The 16,208-nt window shown below is 39.9% G+C and overlaps 1 pseudogene; it reads right to left on the minus strand.

Annotated features, from left to right (window-relative positions):
* Nucleotides 1–1,315: 1,315 nt before the first annotated feature.
* On the minus strand, nucleotides 1,316–11,503 carry LOC127411538 (transcription factor HIVEP2-like; annotated as a pseudogene).
* Nucleotides 11,504–16,208: the final 4,705 nt, after the last annotated feature.

The raw sequence follows: 16,208 nt of genomic DNA on the forward strand, positions 1-16,208 counted from the left end.
TGGTGCTTTTGGCAGTGTGGGCAGGTGCCAAATCCTGCTGGAAAATGAAATCAGCATCTTTAAAAAGCTGGTCAGCAGAAGGAAGCATGAAGTGCTTCAAAATTTCTTGGTAAACGGGTGCAGTGACTTTGGTTTTCAAAAAACACAATGGCCCAACACCAGCAGATGACATTGCACCCCAAATCATCACAGACTGTGGAAACTTAACACTGGACTTCAAGCAACTTGGGCTATGAGCTTCTCCACCCTTCCTCCAGACTCTAGGACCTTGGTTTCCAAATGAAATACAAAACTTGCTCTCATCTGAAAAGAGGACTTTGGACCACTGGGCAACAGTCCAGTTCTTCTTCTCCTTAGCCCAGGTAAGACGCCTCTGACGTTGTCTGTGGTTCAGGAGTGGCTTAACAAGAGGAATACGACAACTGTAGCCAAATTCCTTGACATGTCTGTGTGTGGTGGCTCTTGATGCCTTGACCCCAGCCTCAGTCCATTCCTTGTGAAGTTCACCCAAATTCTTGAATCGATTTTGCTTGTCAATCCTCATAAGGCTGCGGTTCTCTCGGTTGGTTGTGCATCTTTTTCTTCCACACTTTTTCCTTCCACTCAACTTTCTGTTAACATGCTTGGATACAGCACTCTGTGAACAGCCAGCTTCTTTGGCAATGAATGTTTGTGGCTTACCCTCCTTGTGAAGGGTGTCAATGATTGTCTTCTGGACAACTGTCAGATCAGCAGTCTTCCCCATGATTGTGTAGCCTAGTGAACCAAACTGAGAGACCATTTTGAAGGCTCAGGAAACCTTTGCAGGTGTTTTGAGTTGATTAGCTGATTGGCATGTCACCATATTCTAATTTGTTGAGATAGTGAATTGGTGGGTTTTTGTTAAATGTGAGCCAAAATCATCACAATTAAAAGAACCAAAGACTTAAACTACTTCAGTCTGTGTGCATTGAATTTATTTAATACACGAGTTTCACAATTTGAGTTGAATTACTGAAATAAATGAACTTTTCCACGACATTCTAATTTATTGAGATGCACCTGTATATATATATATATATATATACTGTATATATAAGTCTAATATATAAATTAGAAATTAATGCAAAACAGAAGATTTAGCACAAGTGTTCTCAGACCTGGATCCCACTGTAAATCACAAAATTAGATTAGATTAGATCATTTATTTTAATTAGATTAAATTACCTACTATGTCTTAATGAACCAATTAAATTATACAGTTTGCCGTATTTGTCTTATGCTTTGATTTATTATTAATAATATTTAATTTTGAGGTAAAGACATTGTCAACAAATTTTTACAATATAATTTTAATGTTGTTTTTAAAGTACATCTTTAATCAGAGTAAAACAAACAACAACAAAAAAAATAAAATAAAAATAAAAAATAAAAAATAAGAAGAAATCAGCTGCCTTTATGGGCAAAATAGAAATATCATGAATTTCTATATGATGACCATGTATCTGTCTGTAAGACAAATAACACAATGTTGTAGTCTCTAAAATGCCACAAATTCAAACTACATAACTCAAAATCTTTAATATGTAATACTGTAAACATGACATGAACATTCTTTCAGAATAAACTGTTTAACTTCACCATCTCAAGTGTTTTTAATAATCAGACTATTAATACAGTGTAAATCCCATAAACTGATATGGGACGTTTCTATACCAATTGCTACTTATGATCTCAGTATATTTAATATCAGAGAGCACTTATACCTTCTTTAAAGACATTTAAAATGACTTATGCTAAAACTGCATACATTCAAACAGTCAGACAAGTTCAAGACCCCTAAATTGCAAGAAAAAACCTGAAAAAGCAAATATCCCTCCATATATGTACCATTTTTTAAAACGTGATTACAGTACATTATAGCAATTTTGTGTGTTTGTTTGTGTACATACACACACGTATACCTGTGTGTATAAACAGGTACATAGGTGTGCACGAATGTGAACATATCATTTACTTAACAGTGACTGGAATGTTGTGTCATATGATTAATCAATCAAAAATCATCACCTAAAATGATTAAAAATAGCTCCAATATTGATGACACTGCATTCAGTCTATCAGCTAGCAAGAAAGTGCTTCAAATAGTAATTTTAATATGTGATTCATAGATAGATAATAATATGATGTTATATGCATATCTATATTAAAATGCCTTGTAATGACATTTTGTTGCTTAAGTGCCAAATAATCTAATGATTAACGAAGGAAACGAGGTATGATACATTTAGAAAAATACTATACGGTGAAGAAGGTTTAACCTAAAGGTTTTTTTAAATAATTTATCATCCTCACTTTTCAGCTCATTATCTTCAATGCATATAATGCAGTTAAGTTATAAAGGTGCCAGCAAAAATATACAAAAGCATAGAAGGCAATATCAGCACAGCTTAATGCAATATGCAAACTTATTTAAACGTATTTAAATAAGTGCAATCTCAAAAGCAACCACAAAACCTCATATTAGTTCAACTTAATAACCACCACTACATTTAAGTGCATAAACAGGGTACATCTAATGACTTTCTCTCATTGAGGGATTTGCAAACATCTTAAAGGCACAAGCAGAAGTCAGTGATGATGATGATGCATATAACTTCCTAAAGAAAATGTTTACATTGTTCTCGGAAACGCAGTTTCAGATCTGCAATTTACATGGTTTAATTAAATATTTGATCTAATATTTTTTTGCATGTATTGTAAATATCGGCTTCATGTTTATTTTATAAACTTCATGTATAATTGAGACTGGCATGGCTGGTATAGGAAATATGGCATGTGCACTGAAATAAACATAAATGCGAGATGCCATGCATATTCTGTGTATTATTTGTTACCAAAACTCCAAAAACTCTTGGTCAGGCTCCTGAAACATAGTCTACGCAAATACGTGAATGCTTCAAGCTACACAAGCTCAATTTCTTGCATTGTTGCTTTCCTGAATTCAAGTATGCATTGCATTCTCAGTGTAAATAAGTCGATATGTTTATAGCAAGTACCTGAAGAATAACACATCTGATTTAATGGCACAGACATTATGAAGGTAACTCTATCGCCCCCTTGAGTACTGAGGTTTGTTACCAAAACACAGGTTATGTTCAACAGAACCACACTCCTGCAATATGCTGGCCAAGCATTCGCATTTGCGTATTTGCGTTGTGTGATTCTGGCCTTAACTTGAATTCATCTTTAGAACGTGTTTGTACAATGCTAAAATCAACTTTTAGGAGGCTTATCGGTGGCATCTTCCGTTGTTATTCTGAGAGACGCAATAGCTTTTGCACAGATGGAGACACTCTCCTCCTTTTTATCATATTTTCTAGAAAGTCCAGGGTTAGAGGTTGCTGTCATCTCCACCGTAGGACATTCCAAGATCTGGCACAGGGGCTGAGGTCCAGCTGGAACTAGCCATCTCTGATATGTTCTCCTGTGGAAGTGATGGGTGTGAATTTCTCCCCTGAGCAGCACCAGATGTCGATGTAGAGGGCATCCTTAAGCCCCCGATAGGGATCATTGAAACAGGTGTTGGCACCTGTCCTTGAGAGTGCAAAGGCAAATGACTGAGGATGTCAGGCTGTAGGGAAGTGGACAGACCTTTACTGCTGCATAGGCCAGCAGGAACGTACAGATTCAGAGTACATTCTCGATCCTAAAAAATAAGGAATGCGTAGATTATTATGCTGTTAACTAAGTAATGGCCTATTCAACACAAGTCAGCATGAACAAACATGCACAACAAATTTTAATTATAGGAAAAGTTTGTCAAGACAGCAAGCTAGCAAGGTAGATAGAATGTCAGGCAGAGCATTGGATGGATGGATGGATGGATGGATAGATAGATAGATTTACATATTTATAAGCAAAAAGCTACGATGAAAGCATACCATTTTCTTGTCTGAGTGCACTCCAATGATTGGTCTAGGGGGAGAGCTTTGAAATCTGGTACTCCTTCCCTGATCCATGTGGGCCCTGTGCTGGTAGGACCCCTTCTGCGGGGATACAGCCCTAAGCACTACTTTTTGATGACCTAATGGAGACTGCGCTCGCTGACCAGATGGGTCAGTCCCTGTAGGCATTGGCCTTACAGGTGAAAGCTGGCAAATAGGTAAGAAATCCCCTCTGAAAAACAGATCTCTCCTTGGAGAAATGGCCCTCAAAGGAGACGAATCACGGGTTGACAACAGATGACGTTGTGGTGACAGGTCTCCTCTCGGGCATATGTACCTCTGACGAGGTGAGTCCCAGCAAGGCGACAGCAGCTGAGGTGGGCAGAGCTCAAAAGATGTGCTCGATTGCTCCAAGGTCAGATCATCCTCAATACTCGAAGAGAAAATTTCAAGTTGTTCCTTAGGTGGATTGCGCCTTGTGTCCAAGTGCTTCATGAGACAGCTAGACAGACATGGCTTGTTGACTGCATATGGCTGAGGACTTGTGCTTCTGGACAGTGTTTTTGGTGTAGAATCACCATCGCATTCATCATCTTCCTCATCATCTGGTTCATCTCCATCTTCATCAGAGTCCTCCACATCTGAGAACTGATGTTTAATGGTTGTTTCCATTGGCCTGCTATCTAAGGACTTCTGGATGTCATCTACACAACCAGTAAGAGCAGAAAACTAAATTAGCTTGTTTTGTCACATTTTTATAGCTTGTTTGGGAGTCACGTTAGCTAGGCAACCAAGTACTTTACAAAAAGATAGCTAAGCTAGGCTAAAGTTTCCTTTGGAGAAAGTAGCTAGTTACTGAAAAATGTTAAATAAAGAGATGCTACCACCTGGATGTTGAGAAATGTAGTTACACTAATAGCTTCAGTAATTGTAGCAATGCTAATGCCAAGCATTGCAGATAAAGTAAAGTTCTTACCTGCATCCTCTGTATTATCCATGGCTGTGGGCGAAACTCCAAGTTCAAGGCATTTTTTCATGTGAGCTTTTGACTTCATATGCTTGGTAAGATTACCTAAATAGAGAGACATGTTATTATTCAATCTTAGCTCAACAGATTTTCTCAATGATCTTTCTTGATAACATTTAAATGTGGTAAAACAAACCTTTAGTTTTAAAGGCAAAGTTGCAGCACTTGCAGATGTAGGGTCTCACATCTGTGTGAGTTCGTATGTGTTTCTTGAGCATGCTTGGCTTCTTGCAACGAATACCACATTCTTCACAAATATATTTTCCCCGACCACGGCCCCTCACGTACACATAGTCCTCATTCGACTTATACCTGACAGAGATAAAGAGAAAAAACACTTTTATAAGGATGCAATCATTAACGGTCACATGCATTATTTTTTATATGACTAAACGTTCTTACCCTCCTTCAAAAATCTTCACGCGGGCTGGTTCGGGTTGTCCTATGGAGGAAGAAATGTCCTCTCGTAAAGATTTGCCTCTCTGGCTAACGTCTCTTAATCTCACGTCAAGTTTTGTATCTTCCTCTCTGTATTCCAGAGTTACCTAAAACATCACAACAGACTTGGTAGAACAGATTGCTAAATAACTACGGAAGCAACTCAGTGGTAAATAAAGCATAGCATAAAGTTGTAAATCAGAAACATACTTGTTCTTGCTTTGGTCTCCAGGGGATAGAGGTTACAAGTAGTCCAGGTTGATACATAGTAGCGACTGAATAAATAGCATTTTGTGTCCCCTGTTTGGATCGGAGAAGTGCAAGAATCATCCCAGTACTAAGATTGGGTGGGTTGGGGTTATGGCATCTCACAAACCATGAGGCATACTCCGAGAAATGTGCAGCTGTTTTTGTGCTATTTGGCTTAGTGGAGTTGAGATAGCACCAGCTCACACAAGTAGTGGTGTGAAGACCTGAAAACTGAGACAACAGCAAAGCACCTATAGAAGAACGATGACTGATCATCAGGTGTTCTGCCACTGGTTTGCGCTCTATCATAGCAGTATCTTGATGAATATTGGCAGCAGATTGTAACTCTAGGTTGGACTCCATATCTACCTCCTCCGAATACTTATGTGGGACTTCTGTATTTTCTAATTTTAAACTTATCTTGGGACATTCTTTGTCACCTTCGAGATTTCCTAACTCCACAGCACTGAGCTCTTTGACAATTTGGCCGTAAATGTTCTCATCTTTGACTCGTTTTTGCTGCTTTGCCTCAATGAAGAGTTCAATGCTACTTGCAGGAGAGAGCATGCGCTTGTTTGCCCCACCACTGGGGGCCTCTGTAGTTGAGATAGTTTTGGAGGTTAATGACAAAGGTATGCCTGTATTAAGCTTTGCTGGTGATGCTTGTGGGCTGCACAAAAGTCGCCTTGGGTGCCCTGATTTTTCAGATGATTCACAATATACGTTAGTTTGAGTCATGATAGCAGCAAGACTTTGACTGGAGGATTTTTTGTGTTCTATGCATGAGATAGAGTTCTGTGGTTGAGAATCGAGGATATGTGATATACTAGTGTATGTTATGTGTCCGTAGGATGGCACTTGCATTTGAATTCTGACAGGAACTAGAAAACTAGACATGTTTTGATGGGCTAATGCATGCTGAGCTTGTGAAAGAACTGCTATTGTGGACAAAACATTGCCTACGCTCTGCGAACTATCTTCCTGGAGGTTTCGTAAGCTAATGTAAGATTCAGCTGCCTTAGAATCTTCTGGTTCCTTCTTAATTAGAAGCATTATACTATCTGGGTCAAACACATTGGGTTGAGTGTATTGCTTATGAGATGAAGATTGCACTTGGCCTACTTGTTTGTGTTGTTGAAAAGGACTGCCAGAAATCAAAGAATATCTCATTTTCTCAACGGATCCCTCAGATGAAAATGGTTTGTTTGGTGAGGTTGTTCTCCTGCTGGTTTCATCTAGAATTGCGGCACCTTGTGTCACAATCTCTGGTTCGCCACTTAACGATGCCTGCCTAACTAAGAAGCACCTTCTACGCTCTTTAACCTCTTCCTGCCTAAATGTAGGAGACAGACTACCATAGTCAAAAGACTTGCTTCGAAATTCTGGAACCTCTATGTGTACATTATAAGGTGCCTGCTCTGATGCAGAACGTCTCATCTCTTTGTGATGACTCTGTGAACTACCTGGTACCGATAAGAACTCCAATGGCCTATTAAACTCATCTGGGTTGGTTTGGGATGCAGTATTAAGGTTCTCCTCTCTGTCAAGTGACTGGGAAAAGCTTGAGCAGTGAGACAAATTGCTATCTTGACTTGGGCTTCTGGAGAGACTTGTGCAAGCAGATTCAAAACTAGATTCTCCAGAAGAACACTCCATCTCTGCTAATCGCAAACGTTTCTTTTTGGGTGGCAGTTTTTCCATTGGAAACTGTGACAGTGTCTCACTCCTCTGTGGCCACTGGAACTCTTCAGTATGCTTTTCCCTTTGCCTGACCCCTACATCCGCAACTTTTTCTGGTCTGTCAGGCTCCACAGTTACTCTAATCTCTGGGACTTGGATACTGGGCTGAGATGTTGGTTGTTTAGCCAAGTGAAGTTTCTGGTGCAGTAGACTACTGCTTCCCCATTGCCATTCTATTCCTTCTGAGCCATGATTGGGATCATTTCTGTTACCCTCTATGCTATGTTCCTTTTCCGTCAAATTGTAAAGGTTAGCTGTGTTCAATGGATGTGACCCAGTTGACTTTTCTGAGGAGCTTAGCCAGTTTAATGAATTTGTGTGCTGAATTACAGAGATAACATTGCTGCCAGCTCTTCTTTCAGTGTCACAGAAGGCAGTATTAAAGACAGTTTCCTTTGTCTCAGACATGTCTGAGGGCTTATCTTGGATTTGAAAATCTTCCTCCTCCATGACATGCTTGTCTTTTCTACGTTTCCTTGAAGTTTCTGACATTTGGCTTTGGGAAATCGGATATGACTCAGTTTCTAGATAGTTTTCCATACCCATTGTAGAATCATCTACGGTGTGAATTTTCAACTCTGATTTTATGCTACAAGCTAGATGAGCATAGTAGTCTGATTCTGCATGACCTTCATTAGCGGAGTGCTCAAAGGCAGCTTGCCGCATGAGTCTTCTCATTCCCACTGGGCCCCGGTTGGTGACATCAGCACCTGTCATTCTCTCATCAAATGAATTACTGCTTCTTAACCCTTGTGGTGGATCCAGATTTGAATTAGATGAGGTTGGAAGTGAGTTACTGCGCAAGAACACGCTACTCTCTGATGCCATTTCCAGAAGATCAGTGCTAGCAGGGATTTGACAATCTTGATAATCTTCCTCTTGGAAAGACTCTGAATCAATTTTTATTGATCGGACTAGGTCTTTTTTGCTGCTATGTACAGAGGATTCTGTGTCACCAGGCATCATGCCTTTGTTCAGTTTAACCATGAAACTTGACGTTGCCTCATTTATGTCTGTCATGCAGGTCTGTACAGTGATTGATTGCTTTGGCCTGGTGGTTGGTCTGTAACATTTTCCAAACATAATTTCTTGATATGACTTTGCACTTGCACTTGACTGGTTGAACTGTTGCTCGGCACTCTCCGAACGTGAGAAATAGCCCGAATCAGTGCTCCCTTTACTGTAAGAGCTGGGAAGAGAAAGAGACTGTTCGGAGTCTTGACTTTTCTTGTCTGAAAGTCTAAGTGCCAGTCTTTGCTTGATGGTAGAGAACTCAACCATTTGGTCCACCTGAGCAATTGCAGCAGGTGCCATCTTTTCCCGGAACTCCCATAAAGATACTTTTCCTGATGAGGCAGTTTTTTTTTTTAGTGAACTCTGAGCAGAGAGCATCACAGCTTCTTTCTTTGTCAATTTTTCCCCCTTTTCTTGTATGACCGCCTCTGTGTCTTTGATATGCCTTGTTGCATCCAAGGCCAAGTCCTCCACAACCTCTTCATCTGTGTCTGTGCTCTGCTCCACATCAGAATGCATATCACCCTCTGCAACTGTCAACTCCTCCTCCATGCCCATATGCTTGCTGTCTTGTCCTGAAAACGACATCAACCCAGCTTTGACTGCATGAGTGTGAGATTTTCTGTGTTTGTACAAGTTGCTCTTAGTTTTAAATGAGAAACCACAAGGAATACACGGATAGGGTCGTTCGCCAGTATGAGAACGGATGTGCTTCTTTAGTACACTGGGTTTGGCACAAGCTCTCCCACAATATTGGCATACATACTTCCCAGTCTTAACAGATTTTTGCTCCTTTTTGTGCAGACCCTCGGATTCCGGTTGAACACATTGCTTGTCTAGGGGAGGAAAAGTCTTCCTCCTGAGGTGGATGTGACCCTGTTCTCTAGATTTTGAGGTAAGAGAATTTCCTGACGCAAAGGCCTGTGACTCCATACCAGGAGATGGACTTACAGCCCCTGTCTGAGGTGACTCTGCAAGTCTTTTTTTTTCCTCGGAGCCAGAGGATTGGCCTCTCTGGGTCATCTCAGATGGCAAGTGTTTTTCGTCATTTTTGAAACTGAAAATCAGCTCGGAGCACTCTGCTTCTACTGAGGTTTTTGTAGCCTCCATGATAAAAATGGCACTTTTCTAGGTAAAGTTGCTACATTGCCAATGATTTTACCTTAACAAATGCTTCTCCTTTACTGTGGACCCTTAAAAGAGGGTTAATTAATTCTTCAGTCCTTTAAACAATTCCCTCTGATTGTACAGTGGTCAGTCCAACAGCATGATCTTCAGAAATCATTGGAATAATCTTTCCCATGTGTCCAAGACCATGTTTCAAACAAATTGTTTAATTATGGTCTCCATCTCTATGTACATTTACGTCTGGGCACCACATCCAAGTTATCTGTTGAAACAAAATGTTATCAGCTTAACAAAATCAAAATCAAAATGTTTTGATTACAGTGAGGAATAACTTGAGGAGTATAATTATTGGTGAGACAATTATTCAAGAACAAAGGATAGAGAAATCATCTTCAACCACCATATTCAGATATACATCCTTGAATATTCAGATTAGTGGACGACTGATATGTTGTTGTTGTTTCCAGTGATTGATTCTTTAATTATTAAATTTGGTTCCCGCCAATCCTGGTTATGTTGTTACATTCCTGCTTGAAGACAAAATGGCTTATAAACTCACCATGACCTGAGCAGGGTGTTTCTGAAGGCAATCTGCCAGCTTCATCTCAATGTCTTTCTGAGGTCTGTGATTGATGTGGGGCCATCTCAAACTGTAAGGTCAATAATTCCTCCGTTAGACAGTTAACCACAACAACAAGTACAACAATAACACGGCTGTACAAACATAATGAGAGAAGAAAAGATAATGCCATTTATCTTTGTAACAGCATTAATCATTTTGCACACTATCACGTGGCCCCTTTACAAAGAAAAATGCTTGCATTTTAAAGACAAAGCTTTAAAATATCAAATATTGTGGAGCTAATCCTCTTATATGAATGAAATAAGATATATGCAACTAAAATGACTTTCAAGGAAGAAAGTCATTTTAGCTTATCCTAATTAGTAGGACATTCAAACTCTGTAAGCCATCAGAAAAGAAACATCAAGCTCTCTGCCTGTCTATAAAACCTTGGCAAAGTCTACAATGAAGTCAAATGCTTCCCACGGTTTGAGTTAGTATCTAAACAACCTGTCTGTCTGGAGCTAGCGAGCAGAGGAGTGAGATGATGGAGGAATCGGATTGTGCTTTGTCAAGGTCAGTCTCAATCCTGGGATGTCCTGAACACATTAATGGAGGACAATGAAGGTTGAACCTACCAGACTACATGCAACTTTTAAAATTGGGTTGACAGATGGAACATGTCAGTGATACTACAGAATTCAGCATTTAGACATGTGGCAATGATCACAAGGATCTGTCAAAATACTGCAATATATTGTGATTTTATCATTTCTGAACAACATTAAAAAATAATCTGTAGTAGTGTGTATAATACTGGAAGTGCCAAAGCTTAACATTCTAACATCACCTTTAGACACACTGACTTCTGCATTACGCATCCACACTAAAACAATAACCAGCCAAAGGCAAAGATATTACCAGACTCAAAAGAATGTGATCACGTCATATATCAGCTCCCCATGGCATCACCAGCCTAGGAGATGCCAGACAAAGCCCAGCATGTGATAAAATACAGCTGTGTTGCATCTTAAAACTAGAGGTATCTTCTCTAAAGAGCTGCAGGCACAAAATGTCCATAGAAGAGCTGACTGTGTTACATTCAAGGACCGACTCTGGCAAGTCAACTGCTTTCAAGTCCCTATAAGACAAATAACATACTGATTGCCTTCAATCTACAAACCTGGTATCCAAATATAGTCTTGTCCAATCTCCAGTCAAATGCAGATGTTCTCATAAATCCTGCTTCCTGAATTGCAGTGCATCAGCTTAAAAAATAAGCCATATTTGCCAGGAATAAGTGTGAAACCATGTCTTTCTCAATGAGTGTACATTAGAAGACCTACAGATGTAAGCCAGTCACCACAGAAATACCTCACTGAGACTTGTATCCAGGAACAAAAATAGAAAAGGGGCCCTGAGAAGGGTTATGCAACAGCCCACACTGAAGGCCACTTTTGCATCAACTCAAAAAAGAACTGAGAGACCACACTTCTATTTTACTGCTTGAAAACAGAGATTGAAATCTGGGATGTTTAGCAAAGAACAATACATACACCCCCGGTTTAAATGAAATGCATAAATAGAAAAGATTTAGACTAGATATAGAGAACAAATGGGACTGGAAGTGATCGGTTTCTTCCTCCTCAGTAAATTGTCATACTCATAACCAATGGTATCTTCTGTCTATATACGTACAAACAACTGACACATTCTCCTTATGGTTCTTGAGAGTGCTAAATTATCAGTACAATCTTAAGACAGTCTGAAATCAAAATAAACAGAAATCAAAATGTACCTTCTCAAAATTGCAGTCACTCTAACCTATGAGGATGCAAAACTACTTTGGACACTGCAATGGGCTGGATAAGATGTTGCTCTTGAGGGCTACAAATCAAAAATAACAAATAATATTATATTCAAAATGTTGAAATATACAGTCTACTCACTTTCCTGCAACAATAAAAACATGCAGCTTTGAAATATGTATTCTATGTATTGAGCAAAGAGGCCAGAGTGTGACATTTCGATCTTTTATTGGTCACATATCTTCTAGTCAAACAAATTCGCAGATCATTTTGACCAAACTTAATTCTTCATGCACAGTGGAATGCGAAATTTTCTTGCATTCAGCTTGCATTTATGGTCTCCCACATTGGGATGCATATGAATGGAGCACGAAGTGTAGTGCACGATCCTGGTCTTAATGTGAACGATTCATCAGCACACTTTATTCCAAATTAAAAAAATATTTCATCAAAAAAACTTGCTCCGCCTCTGAAACTTTCCTTTTCGGCTGACATCACGAATTGTTCTTCCTTTTCAACTCCTCTCCTCCAACCACCTGACTCCATTTTGGTGTGTAACACCCACTTTTCATGCCCCAATTAATTCCTGATGGATAAAATCAAGAAATGCCCATTTTTCTTCATTGAATATCCTGGTATTCTCAGAAATAAGTTAGAATAGAGAAATATAATGGGTTGGGAACACCACTTCATGTTTACTTTAAACAAATTTTGACATTTCAGCCATTTTTGTGATAGAAACATATTGAACACAAGTTATCATACAAATGTTAAAAATATTTTTTCAATAAATGAAAAAAAGTTCAGTTCAGGAGAGTGAATCTTTACTACTTAATTGGCCTGTAACCTTGACCTTTCAACACAATACAATTTGCATGGCTAAAAATATTTGACCTGCTTCAACTACCATCTTAAGTTACACAGTGGGGAAAGACAACTGTGTCCTGCATGGGGGGGGGGGGGGGTGCAAATACCATCTGTGTGTTGTAGTCATGGTCTGTTAAGTAACAGTAGAGCTCTCCGATATTACAAAAGCAGAGGCCTATTGTAGTGTTTGCTAAGGCAAGCTATTACTATTTCTACTATTTGAACAACCCCTAATCAGAACACCCTGGTAATGCCCCAGTAACCACTGATATCTACCTAATAATGCCCAAGTAACAAACCAGAACACCCTGGTTATGCCCTAGTAACCACCAAGAACACCCAAGTAATGCTCTAGTAACCACTGAGAACACCCTGGTTATGCCCTAGCAACCACCCAGAACACCCTAGTAATGCCATAGTAACCACTGGCAACACCCTAGTAATGCTCAAGTAACCACCGAGAACACCCTGGCTATGCCCTAGTAACTACGGAGAACACCCTAGTTATGCCCTAGCAACCACCCAGAACACCCTAGTAATGCCATAGTAACCACCGAGAACGCCCTAGTAATGCCCGAGTAACCACTGAGAACACCCTAGTAATGCCATAGAAACCACTGGGAACACCCTAGTAATGCTCAAGTAACCACCTAAAACACCCTAGAAATGCCCAAGTAACCACCCAAAACACCCTAGTAATGCCCTAGTAACCACCCAGAACACCCTGGTAATGTCCTAGTAACCATCCAGAACACCCTTGTAATGTCCTAGTAACCATCCAGAACACCCTTGTAATGTCCAAGTAACCACCCAGTACACCCTAGTAATGTCCAAGTAACCACCCACAACACCCTAGTAATGCCCAATTAGCAACCCAAAAAGCCCTAGTAACATCCAAGTAACCACCCAAAACACCCTAGAAATGCCCAAGTAGTCACCCAGAACCCCCTAGTAACACCCTAGCAACCACCCAGAACACCTTAGTAATGCCCTTGTAACCACCCAGTAAACCCTAGAAATGTAATGCCCTAGTATCACCCATGTAACCATCTAGAACACCCTAGTAACACCCTAGTAATTCTCTATTAATCACCAAGAACACCCTATTAATGCCTCAGAACATCATCCAGAACACCAGTGGCATAACTGCAGGCAGTGCAGGGAGTGCAGCCGCACTGGGACCCAGGGTAAGAGGGGGGCACCATGACTGGCATCTGAAAGGGAACAACTGAAATGGTGGTGGGTCGGACGGACGATGAAAACGTCAGAGGGGACCCTCTCCTGCAATGCAAAAACGACGGAGGGGGAATTCACCCGAACACAACTTAATTCTAATCCTTGCTGATTACAGGTCAGGTATGAAAACCAAGAGTACATTAACCCGTTCTCACAATCAGTATTAGAAATGTTTGCTATCAAAAGCCATAACAGTGACATTGCTAACAAGCATAACAGTGCAAACTAATGTATAACATAAACATGCGGGTCAATTTTCAGTTTTATGACTGTCATTACGAACACATAACAGACCATTAAGGCACACCAGCATGCACAGGCTTGAAAACACATACTGAATTCCTTCAGGCTATATATATATAACACACAGGGCACAGCGGCTTTCTGTATTCTGTATAAAGTATACTGGGAAACAGCTCTGAAATGGCCGATCCTCCTCAGGCACTAAAGGTCAAGTCTCATCTCTATAAATACGATGGTCTGTCCCAGCGGGTTCTCCATATTGCTGCTCGGCTTTTCCACCGTCTAAGGCGCACGAGTCTGCTGACCAGCGGAAACTCTGAACACATTTGCATGTGATTTGATAGCATGCAAACTTTAGCGTCATGACAGAATGATGCATTACAGTATTCTGTAAAAGTAAATAAACCGTTTTCCACGACTGCTTCTATTCAACTTATCTGACAATGCTTCAAATAAACTGGATATCCATGCAGTTTTCCTTACTGAGCAAGAAATATGTTTTGAAAATTAAATGAGAATTCTGATTAATTATAATCAATGAATGAATCGTTCATCATTCAAAACTTTTTACGTAGTATACCACAAGATATTTGTAGATAGGTTAAACATTTTTGCACAGTCTTGCTCCAAACTTTTAAAGAGCCCATATATTATGCTAATTTACAGGTTCATGATTCTACTAGAATAGGTTTACATGCTTTAATGTTCAAAAAACACATTCTTTTTCTCATACTGTACATTTCTGCTAAACCTATTTTAATCCTCTGGTTCAAATGCTCTGATTTAGGTCCTGTCTCTTTAAAGCCCCCTTTCCGAAAAGCCCAGTCTGCTCTGATTGGTCAGCTGGCCTAGTCTGTTTTGATTGGTCAACAGCATAGAGTGTGTGTAGGAAGTGTAACGGCCCTTACCATAACTGAGTTTCAGGCTTCTTTAACAGCTGTAAAGACTATTGTAATTATGGTAACAGTGGTGTCGGTTTTTGCCGTACCAGTTTGAGTCCGATAATGAAAGTTTGGAAGAACAAGCTGATCCACCTTCGCAAGCCACCCATTTTGCACCTTCGGTAAGTTTTACTTTTGTAGCTTTCTTTCAAGTACACTGTTGATTATTTTGAACCTAACAAAGCTTCAAGTAAAAGACAAGTAGTGCATCTAAGTTAGTCATCTTTTGCTGGAATGCTGGGACTTTTTTCGCCTGAGCTATGAACGGAGAACAGAGGCTTACTCTCGCTTAGTGAGCAAGTTAGCCGTGGACTACCATGGATAGCAGCCGTAACATTACAGCTTGTAATTATATAATTACATAAGACTCTTGAGATCGACCATTTTGTTACACAGTTTTAGGTAAAAGCCGGCCCACAGCTGAATAGTAAACACTTACCAAAACAGTAACATTACATTGCAAGTTAGCCGAGCACTACCGTGGATTGTAGACATAAAATGACTGTTTGTAAAAATAAATCCATCCCCACACTTGATCACTATTCATGATAGTAAGAACGAAAAACAATCTGCATAATTCTACACAACTGTAGGTAAAAGTGGGCTTGCAGCTGATTAGCAAAGCTATTTCAATACAATAACATTAGCTAGCAGGTTAGCAGAGGCCTTCAGCTGTGCACTGGGTGTATACCGTAGCTACAACACAAAACGCTGCATTTGAACTCTCGGTAGCAGATAAATCCACAAATAATCAAACATACTTACAGGTTGTGATTCTGAAGCACCAGACTGTCTCAACATATTGGGAACTGCACCATCTTTCCGGAGTAAACGTCTTAAAAATCCGGCATTGGTTGTGGTTGTACTGCTAAATAATTACAATAAATTTTAACAACTGATTCTTCAATATGTCTGCCTTTGGAAGTCCAAACCAAGAGGTTTTGCTATCGCCATGAAGAAAACAGCGTCTTCTCGACATGGCGACAACATTAATCCAACTCATCCTGGCCTCTGCTATAACTACTTTTG

This window comes from Myxocyprinus asiaticus, chromosome 20 (assembly GCF_019703515.2).
Source record: "Myxocyprinus asiaticus isolate MX2 ecotype Aquarium Trade chromosome 20, UBuf_Myxa_2, whole genome shotgun sequence".
NCBI lineage: Eukaryota > Metazoa > Chordata > Actinopteri > Cypriniformes > Catostomidae > Myxocyprinus > Myxocyprinus asiaticus.